We start from the raw sequence: 23,531 nt of genomic DNA, 5'->3' as shown, positions 1-23,531 counted from the left end.
TGATGTGGGTGTATTTTCAGCTAGACATGCATCATAAATATTTACACATAAACAAACAGACAACTTCCACTAAGTGTTTTTATTGTGACTAAAAATAGATGGGTATTTATCCTCACTTATAAAATGCATGTTAAAGCCCAACTCCATCTTTTAGAAAACAAATCAGAAAATCTCATGCCCAACATGTGTTAAAATAATTTTAAAAAAATGCCTTCCCTGCAATACTCGCTTTCTTTCTGACACTGTACCCCACAACATTACTTCACAGACATCTTGCCGCTGGTCCTTCTGTAGGTTGAATGAAGCTTTGCGGTTGATTTATCAAAGGCTGTTCACTTTTCAAGGGAATTTGCACTTTGCAAGGGAATTTTCCCTTTAGCTAGCAAAACTACTTTTTGTTTTTCTTACTTGTGATTGGGTATACTTTGCAAAGTGAATTTTCACCACATTCACTAATCTAGAGGGATCTTCCCCTGCTAAGTGCAAATTCCCTTGCAAAGTGAACATCCTTGTTATATTTAGTAAATCAACCCCTAATTTTAAAAATAGGGTGGGGGCTTTTCTGAAAAAAAAGAAGAGATTACCATTGAAAGATATTTTCATACTTAACTCCACTTTACATTTTTCAACATCTAATGCTGGAGTTGCAACTACTTTGCATATAACAAATGGAAAGGTTGCTGAACTGGTAATAGCTGTACATATTATAGTGGCTTGCTTAAAATGGCTTTAGGTGCATGGTAGTAGATACATAACCCCGCTCTCCATACATATACATGCCTATCTTTGGTTGGCGACATCCACAGACTGTTTGATCAGTGTTATTCACAGTAATTTGAAAAGGGGCAACTCTATGACATCAGGGATTTCCTCTGACAGCCTTGCCCTTTTTAATGGATAGACCTGTCATGACCAGAGTAATTCCACTTTCTCTTAGAGCCTTGCACTGATAGATGACTTATAATACTAATCAATTGGTAGCTGACATGGAAAACGTTTATATAAAAGCTACCAATAGATCGCCTTTACAAAGCGATCTATTACTAGTTGATATTTGACCCAACATTCACTTAAAATGGTGACCTTTGCTAGTTCATAAATAAGCTAGACTTTGAACACTATTACAAGTAATATGACAATACAAGAAAGCAAAGTACCCTAGATATCCTACCTTGACAAAGCCACTATGAATGTAAATAAATAAATAAAATAGCGGTATAAATTTAATTAAAGTAATACAATTAAGATATCATCTCAAAAGAGCAGTACAGCCAAACATTTTTATTTGGTTTAGTTTGTTGGCAGCCATGAAGACCAGAACTCTATTCTCACTGCTAATGCACAAATTAGAAAGGTATAGCAGTGACTAAAATATATATTAAATAAACAGCTGAATCTTGATTGTGGTATATGGACTGGACATAGCCCAAATCAGTATACCCTTCTTTAAATGTTCGTCTTGGTGATGTACAGGGTGAGTCAGGTTATTGCTGTTTCAGTAACCTGCACTGTGAGATAGGAATATATCTAGTTCTAGGCCAATGATAACTATATACTGTTACTCTATGCTTATGATAACCGCTTGAGACAAAAATTGCTAGTATTAATATTTATCAATATATAGAACCTAACACAAGATGCCACTATACCCAACAACATTTACGATGCCATGTAAAATGTAAAGCAATATCATATGTTTTGGGGGGGTTTTTAAACCCAAAGTTTCCTATATTCGAATTTACATCTGTCTATCTGGTCTGACATAATTTAGTCATTCCATGTTTGTCTTTTTTTGTTTCAACATCCTAGCCCAGTGTTTGTTCCCCCTGTGTGTTCTAATACTTGTACACACAAAGTTTTGGTACACTGGTGAACACAAAGCTTCACACACTAGATGCAGATATATGCAGAAAAGCATACACAGACAACACACCCCTTCCTGGAATCATAGCTGGTTGCCAAGTCTTTTCCTTGCCCTGTGTCTATGCTGTTTTCTTGTTCTAATCGGATCTCTTGGCTTGACTCCTAAATCAGTCAGGGTCTTGACTCTGTCTTGAACCACTACTTTTTTCCTCATTACCCATCAAGTTCTTTATTTCAGTACACCTCAATGAGGTACTAGAACTCTCCAATGCCCCAGTTTGGGATAATCATTCACTTGCTTAATGTTAATGTATATATGCCGAAATCTTTCTTTATAAACCAGGCAAAATATGGTCATAAAACCACTTGAATGAAAAAATGCGGGAACAAGAACCACTACACTCAAGATAGTATATGGCCGCAAGAATTACTAGGTGCCAGATGGAACATAGGTATAAGAATTACAACTCTCCAGGAAGAATACAGGCAAATCAGGGGGGGAAACTGAGCACAAAAATATTAGCCATCACATTGAGTAAAGGCACGAAAACTAGTAAACTGCAGGGAAAATGCTGCATGTCTGAAAAAGCCTGGAAGGCTGCAAATATTTTGTGACAGCCAATAAAGGCATAACACATAGGAGTCCAAACATGAGGACCAATGGGATAACACAGCCTTCAGCAGTAGTAAGTGATATTTTGAGGCAAATTGGCACATGACTTTTCATCTATAACAACTGAAATCTGGTTTCTTTGAGTTACTGCTTTCGCAAATGATCATGTTTCTTTGCACTGCTTTATTGAACATAAAATGTATAGTTTGCTTTCTTCTTGTATGTATTAGCTGTGCATTATAATTTAATAATGGCCACATATGTTTTGTCTTAAATCATTTTCAGGGACTTCGGGGAACTTCCAGGGACAAACAGAATATTTAATTCTATTTATAAAAGACAACATATCAGTTAATTATAATAAGCAACATAGGTGCTGCCTAATGATGTATATGAATATTCAGCAGTGCCCATAATCGTATTAACCTTATGTAAATAAACATGTCATGACTCACATCTAATATAGTCCAAAGGCATTTTCTTTTTCTTTTTAATTCCTAATGTTGTGAAACTTGTGACTCACATACCATAAAACCTAAGGGTACTTTATCTTAAATATTTGCTGAATTAAAGATATTGCCTGGTACATCTGTTATTTAAATCAGTCTTGAAATCAGCTAAATACATTCCAGATGCATTGAAACAAAAGGTGTTTTACAGTCTGTTTTCTGTAAGGAACAGCCACAGAGTGAGTAAACAAGTCTAACCCTTGCCAGCATCCTGCAGTGAAGGACCATTAATCTCTGTGTAAAAGCAGTGGTCTCTTTGCAAAGGTCTAATCCCCACTCTCCTTTTCCACACCCTCTGCTACATTAGAGTTAGAGTTCTCCAAATGGCAAGAAGCATCAGCTATGATGACTGCAAATGGATCTGTAATAATGTAAATGGATAAATAATGCAACATGGAGTGGCTTTGGGGTCACAGGAACTACAGTTCTACTTGGGTGCATAGGTAGAAAAAGCCCAGAGAGCGAGTCCCCATTCGAAAGAGATTTCTGTGTGCAAACCAATATCCCAGTTACCAACCATAAAAGAAATTAGACTCATTTAAACTATATTGCAACTTGCTGTAATGTAGGTGCAGTGACAGTAATCTTACAAGTAAACATTTTCCTTGCACCAGCTATACTTGAAAACCGCAAGCATTAATAAACACAAGGTCATAAGCATGAAAGGATCTTGAGTGAGGTCTGGTCATCACAATTTCTCGAAATTAGAAGTTCCTGTTGTAACTTTCTTCTGTGCAGTAACAAGAAGCTTTATTTAGCTGAATAACTGAAATAAGAATTAATTGTGTTGCCCCAGAGCACCAAATTGAACTTTGTATTGGTAATGACACAGATCATTTGATAAATAAAGCCCTGAGATGAGAGGTGAGAGTACCCTAGAGTGGAGTTCGATCATAAGCACATTATGGCATGTATATAAACCCATAAAACCCATGTGTAGTTAAGCAGAAGTCTAGTTAAAAATCCACAGTCCAGGAAACGTAAAAATAAAAAAGCAGTTCCTGCAATCCAATCCTTTCTGCCACTAAATGTCACCAGCCTTCTGCGTTGAATGATAGCCATCATCTTCCAACCTACTTTCTGTGAGCACAGGTTGCCATGGACCCACCTCCTATGAAAGGGTGTCAAGTTAGCCAGGGCTGACAGTACTGCAGCACAGAACGTAGCTTACATGCATACTTTTTTTATTTGAGAGACAAGGGCGTGGGGGAAAATGATCCCAAAGTGGAGTTCTGCTTTAGGCCCCATTCACACTTAGCGATTCGCAAATCACGCGTTTGCTGCGCGATTTGCATTTTTGCGCGATATCGCGCAAATGCTTGCATTGAGCAAGCTAGAATCGCGGCAAAATCCGCTCCAAAAAGGGTCCTGCTGTAGCGACGCACGACCCGCGACAACAACGGACAGAGCCCCATTGCCATGCATTGGAGAGCGATATCGCGTGGTAAATAGCCACGATATCGCGGGAATTACCGCGCGATAAATCGCTCAGTGTGAAGGGAGAAAATTCAGCCAGAACCTTGTGGGGTTCCATTAAAGCAGTTCTAAAGCCCCAGCATATACTATTTTGTTATAACATCACCATTGTAATAAGAATACATACTACAGTTGTTTTTAATTGAAAAAAAATCCCTTTTATGTAGTGAGTGTTGTCTTCCGTCTGGCCATCACTTTCAACAACTTCCTGGATTCCCAGTGTGCTATATAGCCCATCATGCTTTGCTTCCAGCAAGCAATGATAATGTTACATTGTGGCAAGTTTAGACGCTGAGTTGTAGTTCAGATGGCAGGCTTAATTAAAGTGGTGACACAAGGAAGTGAATATTCACAGGGTGAATCCAATGGGCATCTTTAAAAGGTAAGTTTACAAACTTCTAGATTGATATGATTATTTGGAGTGGGATAGAACTTATGGAAATTCAATACAGAAATATGGATTTATTTTTTTAGCTTTTGACTAAAGATACCCTTTAACACTATAAAGATGCCAGGCAGTGAAAATATGTGTGTTGACTAATTGACATCAACAGAACAGGCATGAATGCCACTAAATATAGAACATTGAACACAATTTTCTTTTTACATCAGTAAAGGATTAGTTGAGCACATAATGTGCACCTATGTTTCTTTTGCTCTGGACTCCATTTTCTGTAGTGTGAAAAACACTGCTTCTTACAATGTCAGCGGCCAGGTGGCCATGTCTCAGCAGAAGAGATCTCACAGCAGGAGTCTGCAAGATATATACAAATCTATGAGCTAATGTAATCACTTACCCAGAACTAAAATCCCATCATTGGTTGGGCCTTCCCCCTCATAGTTTTTATATATCACAGTTTAGTCTAAAGCCTGCTTATCACACAATTTAGATAGATGTAGCAGCAAGCTCAATGACCTTTGTCACAAGTTTTTATGTGCTGCTCTTTAATATCTGTCATCTTATAATGCCTTGTATAGAAAACCCTCCAATATATAGAATGAATAATATTCTGCACAGTTTAGTGGTACTGAAAGAAAGTACTGAAGACATATGTTTAAGGGTCAAATCTACATTCCTGGAAATAAGGGTCAGGCAGCTATAGTGTACCAGTTACAAAGCATTAATGAGATGATACACTGTGGTTACTCTCAGACGGGTTACATATACCACATATGATGTGGAGGTTTTATATCATTGTTTCATACCATCATTCACCCTTATGAACCTACTGAACTCTCACCCAGAAGCATTAACTTACCCAGTCTCTGACATACTTAAAAATAACCAGACCGTAACTTTTATTTTCTTTATTGTCTGCTAAGGTGACGGTAGCTAAATTAAATGGAATAGGTTTTGCAGATGTTTGTCAACTGGAGTAAGTTTAAATGAACTGGACAGGCCTTTTTCTTTTGTGTTGGACTAGCTGGTTGTTTTCTCTCTCAGGCTTCCTTTTCCTTTCCCTTTCTGTATTGACGCATTGTGGTGTCATTAATTTTTTAATTTTGAGTGGTGCCCTATTGCACATCCCAAACATGCCACCATTTCAGCACTTCACATAGGAACCATCTGTGCATTGTGGTGTGCTTATGGTGTGTTAGCAGCCTACTGCAGTGCACAATAATGCACAACATGTTGCATGTTACTGTGTGTGTAGTAATATACGACAAAGGTTTGAATCTGGCCTTTTTAATTTCTTCTCCTCCAACAATTTCTTTTGGTAAGTCAGCTTGCAAGCCTGACTATAATTGTGGATCTCAGTTCTAATGTAATCTTTTAATAGTCTCAGAATCTGCATCAAATAAATACTGGTTCAGAAAATGAGTCAGCATTTGTCGCAATAGAGGTGCGCAGCAGTGTGCCAAGACAGCTACACATTCTACTATACACTAATTACACCCTATGCATTGCAACATAAATTAATCGACACACAAAATGCCAAAATAAGATGGCATGCCAATCTTATTTTATCTGCTCGACTCTTTACAATATTCTGTGGTGATGTGCCTTTTAATTACTATTTTTTCTGTTTTTTTTTTACATTTTGCACTAAAGATTATTTATTGACTGCTGCGGTGGTATGGGAAATGAGTAAGTAGCTTAGGCAGCTTAGCCACCACTATCAGTCTGCTGTAGATTAACAATCAACTTGCAGGTTTTGTTGCAGCGGTAAAGGTGCCCATACACCTGCCGATTATCGTGTGATCCCGAGATCGTACGATAATCGGCAGGTGTATGGAAGGCGTGCAATCGTTTCTACTGTAAAGTCGCACGTCTTTTGTCTCCCGAGCAGGCTTGAAAATCCGCCTAGAATCGTACGATTTTCGGCGGGTTAGTGGTGTTCGCAGGAGACAAATGCCACATGGGCCGGTGTAGGCAAGCGCACACTGCCCGCTCAGCATTGGAATCATGGGAAGCCCTCCCCTCAGGGTCTACAATATAATTACACACCTTCTATTTAAAGTGGAAGTGAACTCTCTAAATAATTAAAGTAGAAGGTTAAAGGATGGCTAAAGATAATCAAGGTTTGCTGGCGCTATTTGCAGCAGATCTGTGACAAAGGTACAACTTATCATGCCTGCTTCTGGCAGTGGCCATCTTGGATCAGAGGCAGAGCTCTGTGCCTTCTTCTCTGTGCCACCCCTGAGGAACTTTTATTCAGTCAAAGGTATTTGTGAGTGGAAGGTGCCTTATACAATCTCACTATGCAAACGGCTGCTGACTGGAAAGATACAGTAGTGCCTAGGCCAGGGGTAGACAACCTCAGCACCTCAGCTGTGCTGAAACTTCTGTGCTGTATCCCATCATGCCTGTGGTTGTCAGTCTTGCAATAGCTCATGGGACTTGTAGTTCAACAACAGCTGAAGTGCCAAGGTTGCCTACCCTTGGCCTAGGCACTCTCAGATATCAGTAGGTGCACTGCTGCTTCTTAGGAGAAATTTAAGACAAAGGGTAACTTTTTGAGGCTGCTGCTTACCTGCATTTAAGCTTACTAAATATTCCCTAAGACAGGACATTTTCACTTTCACTAATTCAGTTCCTCTTTAATTCCTTTTTCATTTTCTACCGATTCCTAATGTTAGAATCCTTTTATTTACATTGTCTCAACATTGTATCCAATGATAAATTAAGCCCCTTCAAAGGAGGCAACAAGCTCCATCCATCTCAGTCAAGACTATGACCGTTTTTCATGTGACTGCCAGGAATCCGACTGACATGAGGTAGACATGGCTTGCAGTACCTGTGACAGTGTGTAATTTTCCTTGCTAGTTTTAGTGTATTATGTGTAATAATGTAGCCATTCATCATTGAATTCCAGCACAGATATTTGTTACAGAACTAAACATTCTATAATGGAAAAAAGTTTACATTTTACAGGAACTACAAGATTATTTTTGAAAGATTTTATGTTCAGGAATGACATTGCTACTGTTCAAATCTATCTATATAAATATATTCCTGTGTATTTATGTGACCTGAATTGCTGTCAGTTCATGATAACTTATAAATTCTGTACTGAATAACAACAGGTGTATGGATGAATACTATGTGCAAATGCAGAAGTATTGAATAGGTTTGATAGGTTTCATGTATTGTTTCTAAACTGCTTTAATATGACAGCTAAAAAGAGATTGGCTTAATTGCTATAGGGACAAATATTAGCTTAAAGTGCAAATATCAATACAAAGGTTAATTTGAATTGACTGTAACACTGATAAGGAAGCATTTTAGTAAATAATCAGTATAGGGATAAAGATTTCAAAAATCTAGACATGCTGGCAACTACAGTAGTATACTAATAGACGTATAGTAGTGAGAGTGGGGAAGCACTTGATGCTTCAGTGGGTCTTCCCTGTTGTGCAGGATCCCAGCAGATCCCCTTTTCCTTGTGATAAGATGTGACAATAAGCAGTCTGGCTTTGTAGCAGTGCTTACTTCATATCACAACCATGTCAGCATGAAGGGGGAACTCCATGGTGCTGGACAACACAGAGAAAAAGTTAGGACTTTGAGCTATTCCCCAACCTATACATAATTAAGAAACTAATTTTGTTGCAGTTTTCCTTATTCTCCATAACTGGTATTATCACAGCTTTTAGGTATAGTAGTAGGATTGTTCAGTGTCATAATGGATCTGTACTAGGGATGAGTTTTGGGTTTGGGTAAAACCATGACTTCTAGGCAAACCCAAGTTGGTCACAGTTTGGGAAAATGTCAATCTAATGCGGCCAGCAGCAATCAATTACCAATAATGCACTTTCTGGATTGGTGGCTTAAGAAGGCAAATACTGGGGGTTTTCTTATGTGCCAGTCTCTGCCCTATAAAAGTCAGAGTTCCCAGTATCATATCATTTTGCCAATGTGCAAATGTGCAGGAATTTGGAGTAAATGGTTAGAGCTGACCAAGTGTTTGCAGGGAGAGATAGTTACTGTGTTATACAGTGCTAAACAGTGGTATGCACAGTGCTGTATTGTGATACATTACAGTGAATTGCAGTTAGGTAGGCTACATACTGTGTACACCCAGATCCTCCCGTGTTAGCTGGGCTGTATTGTGCTACAGGGTAATTGTAGCCTGGTGGGCAACATATTGTACACCCCTCCTTTCTGATTGAAATAGTCCTTTCTGCGGCTACCTTTCTGTGTGTCAGCAACAATGGCCCATTGTGCGTACAATTTAGTGCAACAAATCTTCACATTTCTAAGTGCACCAAAACGCATCATCCCCAATCCCCCTATGCAGAACCAGCCAGTAGGAGACAAGCTGGTTCTGCATCCACAGGACAAATCAGTGGTTGAGTCGTGCCTTTGAGAGGCTGGGCATGCCTCCCTTTTCTTTCTGGTAGTGGGAATGCCCTACAGCCAGAGCACGCAGAAGAGGTGGGCAGTGGCTTACCAAGCATTCCCTATACTCCTCCTCCCAGGTGCAGAGCAATGCATTTGCCCCATCTGCTTTAAATGCACCCTGTGAGGCAGAGGCAGCAGGGGTTTAAGGAGGAGAAGGTACGTGTTCACTCCTCCCAAACCCTGGGAGTTGTACGTGGGTGAAGTGAGATAGTTGTGAACACTGTGGACATGGGGTCCTCTACTGCAGGCACTTTCTGGTGAATGGGCTCATTCATTCTGAAATTCCTGAGCAAAGAATCCCAGGATGCAGTCCTTCAAGGAAAGGGACCATTATTGATTGGCCACTCATTTAGATCCCCAATACAATCAGAAAATGGCACATCTCATGCTATCATCCAAGAGGAAGCAAAATAATTCACCACTTAGAATAGGTGCTGTGGAAATACCTCTTGGCCGCATTTTCAGATGGTGGCAGTATCCCCTCTCATGCCCAATGTGACTCTGATCCTCAGATCACTGAAAAGAGGAGCAGCTGCCTTAGAGTTGCTTTTAACTCATTTTTCCAAACAAAGTGGGAAGGGCTGGCTGCTGGCAGCAGTCACAGGCAGTTCCCAAACCATATGAGTGCATTGTGCTATCAAAGAGGGCACTCCGCACAGCAGGCAGTTTTGTGACTGAGAGACAAATAAGCCTGTCCTCTGACACTGTGCACCAGCTCACTTTTATAAAAATTAACCAGTCTTGGATCAGTCAGTAATGATTACAAACCCTCTGCAGCTAATACTACCAGCTACAGCCTTGTTTCCTTGTAATCTGGTTCCCCCAAAAATGGTACCTTCCACCAATACAAGCTCCTGCCACCTCTGCTGACGTGCCACATGTCTACAATTGAGGACTGCTAAGTCCGCTAACATACAGTGCATCTATACAATATTTGAGGCTAATGTTTTTGAAGTATTAGACTCATTTTTATTTCTAGAAAAAACTTGTCTCAGCTCTCCCTCTGACCGTGTGGGCAACTGCAGCTAAATACAAACTGTGCATTGAATATACAATATTTATGGCTATTTTCTATGAAGTAATACACTATAATTTTTATTTGTTTGATAAAACCTGCATGGTCTCGGTCTCTGCCTCTGTAATTGTGGTTCTAATAAAGATGCTTATATATTGTGCATTGACTGGGAAATACTTCTGGCAATTTTCTGTGAAACAATACACTAATTTTTATTTCATGATAAAAACTGCCACATCTCTCCTGTACACTGCAGCCTAAACAAGCTGCTTACATCCTCCCCAACCACTGTACTACATGTTTGGCTATTGTCTATGAAATACACTCTAATTTTTATTACAGGATAAATACGGTCTCATCTGTAGAATGTGAAGTTGTAAAGTGTTGTTGCACAGTGTTGATATTTTGTTCAACTTTTTATTACAATACAGTGGGGTACGGTGAATAAAGAAGCTCACAAACTATGTTATGTAACTTTCTTGCCACTGAGTAATTGGTACAAAGTTAAGGGCTGATCTTTATTTTTTATAAGAGTACACTTTACCATTGCTTTTAGGTCTGTTGTGGCTGCTAATTCCACCGGTCAATTCAAGCCTAAAACAACAGGATAAAAAATTACATGATGCTGATTTATTTAAGCCAAGAAATAATATAAAATTGAAAAAAAATATTACAGATGCAAAATATGTGATGCCAGAATCCAGTGTCATTGACAGTCCATAGGAGTTGTACTGTTCCGTAACACTCACTACATACAGCTTAAGCTACAGTTAAAAGGATTGGTAATCTTCCCATGTCACCCTCAAAATTGCATAAATAGGAGAACCCTCTTTCCACTGAACGGTATTTAAAATTTTGCTTGCACCAGTATGTGCTCTCAAAGCAGTGCCCAGCTCCTCTTTACTTTTGTTTGACAATCAGTTGCCAATTAGCCTTGAAAATGGCCCGAACTGATTTTCAAGATTTTCCCTCTTCATCCACACTTTAATGGGGTGCAGATTAAAATTCACAATTTTCAGACTTCAGGATGGATTCCACAAATATCCCACAAATCAAACCCAGACATATTCACTCATCCCTAGTCTTGGGGATGGGCCTGGGAGTTCTGAGGTGGGAGGGAATAGTAGAGTTTAGGAAGAAGTATAGGTGAAATATTGTAATATAGAGGCTTGGGATGTAGGGTGAGGCAGGGTATGGTCTGGGAATTTGAGCCAAATAGGAAGGAGGAAGGGGAAGGGGAAGTTAAAGGGTGGGGGGGGTCATGGAGAAAGGTGAGAGGGAAGGAGAAAAAAAGAGGAAGAAAGGTGAAAAGGGAGGGTGAGGCATAGTATGTAAGGTTGAATAAAGACCAAGGTCCATCCAGTTCAACCTATGTATGTGAGTGTGTGTGTATTTATCTTGCTCTCACACTTCCCATATCCCTGTAGATTCTGCAAAAGAAAAAACTCATCCAGAAGTTTCTTACATTTATCAGTGTTACATATATATTCATACCCCTTGCAAATTCTAAGATTGAACCCCCTCTCTTCTAACCTCTTGTTGTGTCCCTGGGTTCTCAATACAGTTTCAGATTAAACAGTTTGTTCCTATTATTGTGGTCCCTATTGATGATTTTGAAGACTGCAATAAGGTCCCCCTCTTAAATCGCCTTTTGTAAGGTGAATAAGTTAAGATTTTGAATGCGGTCCTCATAACTCAGGCCTTCTATCCCTTTAATTAATTTTGTAGCCCTTCTCTGAACTCTCTCCAGTTCCAGGACTTCCCTCCTGAGAGTCGGTGCCCAGAATTGTACCGCTGTTAGGATCCAGAGCGCCTCCAGGTGGCGCTGGAGCTAGCCCTGCAGTTCCTGTGCTCACCTGCGGGTGTCTCCCAGCACTTAGCCATCACCTGGTGCTTCCTGGGAGGTATTTAAACCCTCCCTGCAGTCAGGACGATGGTTCAGTGTTGTTACCTGTGAGTCCTGAATCCTGTTTTGAACCTTGTCACCTGTGAGTCCTGAATCCTGTTTTAAACCTTGTCACCTGTGAGTCCTGAATCCTGTTTTTAACCTTGTTACCTGTGAGTCCTGAATCCTGTTTTGAACCTTGTTACCTGTGATTCCTGAATCCTGTTTTGAACCTTGTCACCTATGAGTCCTGAATCCTGTTTTGAACCTTGTTACCTGTGAGTCCTGAACCCTGTTTGAAGTCCTGTTTCATGTGTCTTTTGTTTGCTGTCCTGAGCCCTGTTGTTGGTTGTTGCTATTAGTCTAAGATGTATATTAAACAAACTATACATATCTAACATCCTTGCCTGGTCCGTGTAACATACTTGCCTTGTCTGTGTGGTCACTCACGTTTGGTCTGCCTGTGTGGGTACCTGCGGAGGTGTGGGGTCACCTGTGCAGGTATCCCTGACAACTGCATACTCAAGATGGGGCCGAACCAATGATTTATAAAGTGGAAGTATTACTTGTATCCCTTGCTACGATTCCTCTTTTAATACACGCCAGGTATCTGTTACCAGGTATTCCTGTTCGGAATTTACTGCTCTGCAGTTTAGTATCATCCGCAAAAACTAAAATTGAGCTATTTAGTCCAATCTCTATGTCGTGGATGAATAAGATGAACAGGATCGGTCCCAGGACGGAACCCTAGGGCGCCCCACTTCCAACCTTTGCCCAATTAGCGAATTAGCCATCTATCACTACCCTCTTATGGATCAAACCATTGTGGGGTTAATGTGTTGAATGCTTTAGCAAAGTCTAAATACACCATGTCTACAGTTATCCCTTTGTCTAATATAGTACTTACTTCCTCATAAAATGTTAATAGATTGGTTTGGCATGAATGGTCCTTCATGAAACCATGTTGGTTACCACTTATGATACCAGTTTTATTTGCAAATCCCTGCATGTAGTCCTGTATCATGCCTTTTAATATTTACACACTATTGATGTTAAGCTGACAGGCTTGTAGTTTCTCGATGCACTTCTTTTCCCCTTCTTGAATATTGGCACTACATTTGCTCTCCTCCAATCAGCCGGGACCTAACCTGTCATTATACTGTCCATAAACATTTTTACAAGGATCTGGCTATGACTTGACTAAGTTCCTTTAGTACCCTCGGATGTAACCAGTCTTGTCCTGGTGATTTGTTTACATTTAATCTTTCCAATATCTGTATTACTCTGCTGTTAAAACTGGTACTACTATCTCCGCAGCTGATGCCCTGATCGATGCACACGTCCATCTCATCTGTAAAGACAGAAGAAAAGAATGCATTTAACATGTTCGCTTTTTTAGTGGCTAATAACTGACCTCCCCTCTTCATCATTTATGGTGCCTATATGTTCCGTCTGTACCTTCTATTTATATATTTTAAGAATTCCTTGGGGTTCTTTTTGCTTACTAATGCTACATGCTCTTCATAAGTTTCAGGTTTAATATTAAGTTTCAGGTTTGCCAGATTAGAAAGGCTTTTAAAGAAGAAGAGATGGGTCTTTTCCTGCAGGATAAGAATGGTCAACCCATAGTTAACAAACCTTTAGAAATGTCTTGTGTCTAAGAAAAAGAAAAAAATGCTGTTTTCATTTATACATACCCGAGATTCTCTGTTTAACATTTTGAAGTTGAGCTTGGGGATTTCTCTGGCAAGGTCTGGCCATAGTCCGATTGTGCTAAAGATATTGTCACGTACCTTAGATGGAGCAAGAAGTCTCCTTAGGAAGATTCAAGGACAAGGAGTAACATGAGTGCCACAAGATAACGAAGCCAACAGGAAGGCTGGAATTAGTAGTGCAGACTTCTCCCAGGCAGGAAGCAGGTGAAGAATGTAGATCTTTGCTAACGAGGTAGGAAAATCCTAAAATCCCTGTCAGTTTATGTTTTGCTTTAGGTGTCTCATTGATTACATTTTCCTTCACTTCTTGCCCTAGAGACGCAAGAGAAAGTGAGGGGAAGTCTCTAAAAACGAGGCCCTATTGGAAGATTTCCCTTCACCCTTTGCCCTGGTGAAAATTGTAAATGTATGGATTTCCTATGACCTTCTTTCCCATTTGCAATGGTCACCAGGACAAAAAGAGAGGGTAAATCTTCCTAGAGGGGACACAGACAACAATGAAAACATGACAGGGATTCCAATCCTTCCCTACTCTATTTAAAGCAAGCACAAAACGTGTGCTTATACATACACTTTAAGTCCTTCACCTAAGAGAGTTACCTTTCCAAGGAAAGGATATATGGGAGTTTTGTGTTAGAGTTTTATGAGGAAAAAGATCAGTCCTAGGTGCCTACTGGTACTTGTGTTCAAAATCTGCTAACATTGACACAAAGATTTTTTTTTTAATGACTGAGGGATTGCATAATGCTGCATCTGCAGGTAGGAGTTTACTATTGGATATGTGTTTAATCTTCTGTAAATATTGGAAGGATATCATTTTTCCTAGGTTCCCATCCATGAGAATCATGGCAGTTCCCTCGAGGTCCAGTAAAAATAGGGGGCAGCCCACAAGTCATGCAAGGGGAAAGTGGGATGACCTGAGGTTTTTTGTCAAACTGACAGTATCCCACATGTATAATGAGTGTTTATGTTGGCACTAGGTATTTGGGTCTGGAGCCATAGCAGGAAGGAGATATGTGCAGGGTGACAATCTGGGACATCTTGTAGGGTCCAAAGCAGAGCTACTTTAGTGGCATTTGGCATTGCTATATGAGCAATTTATTCAACATTGTAGTATTTAATAATGTATGAGACGCTAAGCCTCCAAAATCTTTGTGTATATATAGGATGATATCGGGTCAAATTCTGTTGACCCAATATCATCCTAAAGTAGTAGAGCAGTTTAATATGACATTTTGCCATAGGAGCCTCGGCTTCAGGCAGATTGGCGGGGGTCATCACGCTCATCAGCAAGTCCTTACCACACACCGTCATCGATCATCAGTGCGATAATGAAGCAGGCAGATGGTCCTTCCTGACGCTTCAACTGGGAAAGCAAACTTTGGAACTTTGGAATATCTATGGCCCTAACAATGGCAACAAGTCGTTCCTCGATGGCTTGGCCACAAGGCTCTCCTCCCGCCACTCGGACAGTCCCCTCCTGATCGGGGGTGACTTCAACGCAGTACCAACTCCCCAAGAGGACCGCTCCCGAGAGATGCCCTACTCCTCAACGTCAGTCAACCCTCAGGATATCCACTTATCCACATGGATTGAATCCACGGGCTTACAGGACGTTTGGAGGTATTTACACCCCTTGGACAGAGAGTTCACCCATTTTTCACATGCTCACAACACTCTGTCACGCATTGAGTTATTTTTTGTTGCCCAAACTCTGCTGCCTCACCTGGTTTCAGCTGAGGTGGAAGATCTTGTCATCTCAGATCATGCTCCTGTTTTATTAACGGTTAAAAATATTGGGGCGCCTACTCATCCCACCATCTGGCGATTTCCTTCCTATCTAGCACACGATGATACCTTTCAGGGTAAGCTTAAACAGTGGTGGGATGAGTATGCGTCGGATAATTCTGAGCACCTAGATAACCCTGCATTGTTTTGGGAAACTGCTAAGGCAGTTTTAAGGGGAAGAATTCTTGCATATGCTACCTCTAGGAAAAAATTGATCAGGAGTAGATATGTGGAGGCAACCACGGCGGCCAGACGCAGCTATCTTGAGTATACACAGGGCCACACACCCATCACTAGAGCAACTTGGTTATCAGCTAAACAAGACTGTGACCACTGGTTGCGCCAACTTGAGACGCTCATAAGAGCGCCCAAAGACCTAGACCTTTTCAAATTTGGGAACAAATCAGGGAAACTTATGGCGAAACTAGCGAGAGGAAAAACAGCACCCTCATATATCACTCGCCTGTCAGATAAGGAAGGCAGGTTGCATTCCGAACCTTCTTCCATCTGCGAAATTTTTAGAAACTTTTACTAAAACCTGTATAAACATGAGCAGGGGGATGAGGGTACGGGCTCCTCCTTCCTGGACTCCGTCTCCTTACCCTCCTTAAACGAGGAAGATCTTGCCTTTCTCAACCGCGACGTATCGCCTCTAGAAATAGAAGAGGTCATCAAGCATTCCCCATGTACTAAGGCCCCTGGCCTGATGGATTCTCTGCTGAATTCTATCGTATGCTCTCCCCTGACACTACCCCAGTATTGGGGTCCCTCTACCAAGATATCCTCGATAATCAATCTTAATTCCTGAGATGTCATCAGGTGAATGCGAGGCTCCCCCGCTAGTTTCTCGCGAGTCAAACCCAGGTTACCCCAAACAAATGTCTTGTGCACAACTGCTTTTGTTTACTGTGGTAATGTTGTACTGTGATACCCTTGGAAATACCACACAATTTTTTTTTTTTTTTCTTTGTAAGGTAATGTTGAATATGTATTTTGTAAGCTTACGTCTGTACCCTGACGGGGACAGGCTGATTTACCTTCTTGTCATGTATTGTTAAAACTTTAATAAAGACTATCTGCTAAAAAAAAATATGACATTTTAATGAGTTTAGTAAATTATCTTCAGTTTTGAATACATGCAGATAATATGCCCTATATATGTGAGGAAACAAAAAATGAGAATATATCTATATATACATAAAGGATATATAGGTGCGGGTGTGCCTGCAGGAATGGCAGTGCTGGTGAAGGGAGGGAGCGGTGCCGCCCGCCCTGGTCCAGTAATAATATTAATTGTTTCCCCACCTATCGAATCTGCCACTGGCCCTGCCGGAAGCGCCCAGGACACATGCCCCCCTAGCTTCAGGACTGCCCCCAACTACCCCCGTGCCTTCCCTTCCCCAACACTGAGCCACTATTACCTGGCTTCTCCCCACTTTTTTATGTCCCGCAGCCTGCTCAGTCCGGGTACTGACAAGATGCCCCGCCTCCTGCAGAGCCCGCACTGTACTGAGAGCCGCGCATTCCTTGTGACATCCGCTGCTTGAGTCAGTGAAAGGCAGCCCCGAACCCTCCATGCCGCTTCAATTACAGCCAAGGCTGCACGGCATCAGAGGGGCCCGGGGACCACCAAACTTTTCTTGCGGACCACCAGTGGTCTACGAACCACTGGTTGGCGACCGCTGCTTTAAAACATTTCCACTGCAAAAATGCAACAGGACTACAAATTGACTATATATTTTACAAGGAGTAAGGTGCATTGAAACATTATATTAGTCTTACAGATGATATTTTAAACTTTGAAACTGTATATGGTAAGTGAGGATGGGGTGGATCAGTGTCATCTGGTTCTCCAGCTCACTGGCCAGAGAAATCAAGAATTCCTCCTGATTCTTTCAGTTCAAACAGCATATTCTAGAAATCTATTCTCAACATTGCTCAAATTGTCAACATATAATGAATATTAAACCAATAGAAAATAGGGCAGAATACTTTACAGTATGAAACTCTTTTATACAAATGACATGCAAAATAAAAAGCCACTTCAGGCCATAGTATAACATCAAGCATCTTAAACCAAAGTCCTTCGCCACCTTTTTCTACCCAGCATAAAGCATGTTGCTGGAGCTGGAAGAATTACTTTGGCTGGAGGACAAAGCTGTTTGGTGACTTACTCATACCCTGGCTTCTTTCTCCATGAGCTTATCTGATCCACATTTGTAAAGTAAATGACTTGACACAAGCCTATGGAACGCAACCCGGCCGGCACACTTTGTTTTGGGGTGGGGCATGCCGGTGCATTGAAGTCATGGCACCGCAGCCATGCCCCCCGCAGTGAGATCGCCAGGCACCTGAACGCGCGGCACATTAGTGCCTGCATTCCGGTCCAGTGCGATCTGCAAAAAGTAGTGCATTCAGCATTTTTTGCAGATCACACCGAACTGGAACGCAGGAACTAATGTGCCACACGTTTGGATGCCTGCGATCGCACTGCGGGTGCGGGGCGTGGCTATGGTGCCATTGACTTCAATGCACTGCCACGCCCCCCTCCATAACAAAGTGAGCCGGTTGGGTTGCGTTCCAAAGGCCGAACGCTCTGGAACGCACTCTTTATGGTGTGACTGGGCCCTTAGACCATTTTACAGCTATTTGAACTAGATTTCAGGAACCATTTTTTGCCCTCTCTAGAATTATCTGCCTCGTGTTGCTTTTAAAAGCTACTTAAAATCTAATTGATGACCTATTTTTTTTTATATCTTACAAATATTTATATTACTGCTAATTGGCAGACAATTTAATGTTATTTTGTTTGCTTATAGATCAAAACCATTTTTTTCAAGTCAAAACCATTGCTATGGCTGAAGCCACGGCTGCATTATGGTCTGTACAGCTTTTCCAGCCAGAGAAAACAGCAAACCAGTGGATCCAGTCTCACTCAATATAATTAGCGTTGTAAGTAAATGGAATATAATAGCTAAAGTGACAGGCATAACAGTTTTCTGTGCACAGTTTAGAGATTTAAATGCAAGACGTGATAAAAATAAAAAGCCATGAACAGCCAGATGATAGTCCCATCCCCCGATAAGCTCCTTAGGTAGATATGTAGGAGATCAGCCTGTTCAGGGGTGCCCCTATTTGATAAGCGTTTTCTAACATCTGAAGTGCTATTGCTCACCGAGGCTTTCAAACTTGCTGGCAAATCTCTGTGAGATTCTTACCTATTGCCTCCATTAAAAGGACAGGAAATTGTTAATGCTTCTACCGCTTAAATCTGTTGGTGGGTCACATGATTACAATTGCAAGCCACTCAATACAGGTGACAATAATATGTAGCCTTTCTTATTGTTAGCATTTATAATGTATTTTTATTGCAGTGCTCTTTCATCCTGTTTTCTACATCTGGATCTGTGCATGGAGAGATTCATAAACAGAGAATGACTTTGGTATAAAGAATCCATAACATTGTATGAACAAACATGGCATGTCACAAGAAAATCTGAGAAAGCTGATCCTTGCTTCTTGTTACTACACAGAGGGAAGGAAGGTGTTAACCATGCATCTGCTGCTTCAGGTCGGCAAATCATCAGTAACAGCAGCATCTCACTGTCCATCCTTGTCTGAGGAACATCTGCCCAGCTATGGTCCTCTGAACCTGGAAGCAAATGCGGCTGCAAAGGTCACATGAAGACAACCTGGCTAACCAGTTGAGTTCCACATATTCTTTCCAGCTGCTGCAGCCAACTAATAATAGTAAGCCATTTTATTTTAATTAAAAAAATATCAATAAAGAGATGTGAAAAGGGTCATTTGTACATGCAACATACACTGAGTGGCCAGATTATTATGACCACCTGATGTTTGTAGACAAATTAGCTATAATTTTGCGCTGAAGTTGCTAGAGGGCCAGACCATTATAAATAGGGAAGCAGGTTGTTTACCACGACAGTAGAAGTGATTTTTTTTCCTGAAGATATGGGTAAACAGCGTGATTTAACAGCCTTTGAACGTGGGATGATTGTTGGCCATGGAGCGAGTATCAGCAAAACAGCAGAATTCATTAAATGTTCAAGAGCAGCTGTTAAAGTGTTTAAAGACGGGACCGTCAGCCGAAAATCTGGGTCTGAACATGCGAATTGTGGCCGTCAGCGACTAGTCAATGTTAGGGCAGAACGGAGAGTGGCAAGACTGGTACAAGAGAACAGAAGGGCAACAGTGCAGTGTCAGATTCCTCGCATCACCTTTCAACATCTCGTGGAGTCACGAGGCGGCCCAACGAAGTAATCTCGTGGAGTCATCTCGTGGCCCAACGAAGTACTGATGGGGTGGTCATGTGTATAAAAATAGCAGTATGTAATACAACCTTTATATCAACTACATCAATTATGCTCTTCCAATTGAAACCTGTATTTAAATAGGGGTTCTATTTTCTAATGTACAAAAATAAATAAAATGCAAGCATATACATTGTTTGGATGTTTTAATGGCCCAAAAATTGTTAAGATACAGCATATGCACATGACCATATCTTTAAGAACCCGAGCAGTGCAAAAATAAAGATGTTGCCCAGAGGGATGGTGAGAAATGGTGTGTGAAGTCAAATAAAAGATGGGCAGCTCTGGCAGTCTTCAAGACAAAGCTTTGTTTATGTGATGCCTTTAAACGGCATTCATAACATTTACACTCATAAAAGAGATGAATTGAATAAAGATCATCAACTCGAGTATGAAAGAAAAATTAGCACACCCACTATTCTGCATTTTGATTAAACACATCAACATAATGAGCACCATGTTGAAGATTATCTATAGTAACAATAGCTGCCATGTGTAATCTGAAATTCTGTCCCCTCTCCAAACCTCATAAATACTCAGAAAAGCACATTTGCTGTGGTTCACTGATTCTGCCTTTAAAAGATATTTGCCCGGAGGATGCATCATATGGAGGGAAATGGACCGAGCAGAGACGTAGGCAAGACTCTGCATTTATCCTACACTAAGTTTGTTGCATAGACACTTAGCTTTTTTTTTATGTAGCACTTCATTTTCATTTTTTAGATGTTCAGCATTGATAAAAACAAAAACAACCCAAACAAAACATGTTTATCATAATGGCAGCGATAACCTATTCTAGATGCATTGCTCGCAGACTCGTCACTGCTATGGGAGATAATGTATGCAAATTATATACATGCAATCATGCACTGCAAACATCTCTAGAGGTGTGTTTGTATAAGTGCATGGCAAACAAACCCCTGTTTATTTACTTGTGTATTATGCAATTAGCAACACAAAATATTAATAGCTACCGGATCTCCGATGGAAGACCCGGAAGCCGGCGGAGAGGCGAGTACGGAGCCAAAAGAACTTTGATCGATCAAAATAATTTTGATCGATCAAAAAAATTAACGATTAATCGAGGGATTAATCGTTAATTTCCGCAGCCCTAATAGCTAGTAAGAGTCTAGCTGGTCATTCAGTCTGCTCATTTATTATTTACAAAAACTACACATTTGGGCTAGGGACAGTTGTTTACATTTCATTAAAGGTGCATTCCACTCTGAAACGTGAAATTTCAGTTCATTTATTTTTGATTATTGGTGTAGTGTAAAAGTCCATCCAAGTCTGTTTGGCGATCTGTGAACCCTTGCTTATGATGCAGGAGAAAAATTCCATAAAAAAACCCATTGCAGGATACTTGGTGCATTTTTCAGGCCTTGCCGGAGATGAAAAATACAATAAGAATGCCCTGCCAGGTGCACTCTCGGGAAGTGTTTGTTATGCCCTCCCTTACAATCTAATTAGCCAGTGAAACCGTTCATCATAGTGATTGGCCAATAACAATGAGCGAGAGTAAGGTTTACTGGCAAGCTCTCACACCAGAAGTGTTGGCACTTTGCCCGTTCGGTCCAGCCTGACATTCTGGTAAAACAAGAGCATACTGAAATCGACATTAGTCACGTGAATTCACTTCATACCTTTCCATATTCTTAAAGTGACAGAGCCTCTTTAAACCTAATGTTATGTACATATGTTATACCAATCTAATGTGTTCACTAGTGTTTAAAACTGGCCATAGATCAGACAGAGCATCAACAAAAAAAACAGAGTGATCAAGCAACAGTTTTAAGTCTCTGGCATAAGTAGACACAGTGATGATGAAATGACTGATTAGCAAGGTTTAAAAAATCTGGTCTAATTGTGATTATCCACCTTCTGCAATAAGCTGGCAATGTCTTTTTCTCTTCATCTATTGGCAAAAACATACATTCTGAAGTAGTATGCGGAGTCAGGGATTGTACTCACAGCAGCAGCTTTGAAGCACACCTGTCGTGGCCAAAACATGTGGACTGCCATTACTGACCTCTGGTGGAACATGCTAGTTGCCTAGCGGTTCACATATCATGATCAAGCATGTCACAAATTAAAGTCAGGGAAAAATCAGAAATCCTTAACACTGTTTGTTTTCCTAGTTCAGAACGTACTGCAGCCAAAGCATCTGCACGACAGTCAACTAGCATATTTAGGACACATCAGTATTGGCAAACAACATATTTTTTACCACAGCAGGTTTCCCTTATAAGGCATTTGCTTATAAACTGCCTTCCATCTGGCTAGATATGAGAAAGCATGTGACAAGCAAGTTAAACCAGGTATTAGTAGACCTTTTTTGGATATCTGCTAATACACTTTAGTTCCCCAGAGTGAAGTCTGCATTTAAGACCCCCATTTCTGTTGCACTTCTTTGAACTTGCTCCGATTAATCAGTGGCTTTCTGTAGGTGAGGTCTAATAGCTGTTTTGACATATAAAGAAGATGGATTACGGAAACAGACCTCCTGCCTACACTAAATTCATTGTTCTCTAGCATAATGCACAATCAGGAAAAAGAAAGCACAAAATAACCCTTGAAATTATAGGCAATTAACATACGGGTGCTTCAGACTGGCACTCAGGATGATACATTTATTCAACACAATAAAAATACTGTAATGTACATGTCAATAGTGGTCTTTGTTCTTTGTGGTGGTTAGTCGAAAAACAAAAACAAAAAAAAAAAGCAGATTTTCTTCACAGAACATTGGCAAGGCACTAGTTAAATGCAGTGAAGGTATTGTGTTATTCTCTAATAATTGAATTTTATGCTTCTCTGCTGCAGCTTATAAACAACATCTCTGCTGTGCAGGAATAACTGCTGTCCAGAACGAGAGCAGCCAAGCGAGGAGACAGCAAGTGTCTAGATCTCCCATGAGCCCCTGCAAGAACAAATTACAACATCTCATGCACCACCCCTTCACTCCCCTCAAACCTTTTCCTTCTCGTGAAGCAATTACAGTCAAAGAATAGCACAGAGCCTTGTGAAAGTGTTAGGCATAATAGGCTTTCATGGAGTCCATCACCTCATAGGTTATCAAGAAATTTGGATAGTGTAATGCCAGGCTCGACAAATGTAAAGGCCACAGAACTGCTTGTCAGGCATCCAGACACAGATGTAGATGAAAGATGGTGAAGCGGATTGTTGCTAATTTTATACAAGGCAACAGATTATTGAAAAAATTTAATATAATGCACATAAGGGAAACAACATACAAACATACTACATAGTTTGTACTCCCAGAAACAGAAAGATGAATACAAGTCATTGAGCACCACAAGCATTCTTAAATATTACTATGCTTATAAACATGTCAGGTAAAAGGTAGAAAAGATATCCGACATCTTCAGTGCAAGGATGCATAAATACCAGAAACCAGGTAGCTAGTGTGCCTTCAAAGAAATAAACTTGCTCACACTTGCAGAACATCAATTCCCATGTCCCAGACTAA

The sequence above is a fragment of the Nanorana parkeri genome, unplaced genomic scaffold (genome assembly GCF_000935625.1).
Source record: "Nanorana parkeri isolate BGI_ZX_2015 unplaced genomic scaffold, ASM93562v1 scaffold252, whole genome shotgun sequence".
Classification (NCBI taxonomy): Eukaryota; Metazoa; Chordata; class Amphibia; order Anura; family Dicroglossidae; genus Nanorana; species Nanorana parkeri.
This window is presented reverse-complemented; position numbering follows the sequence as displayed.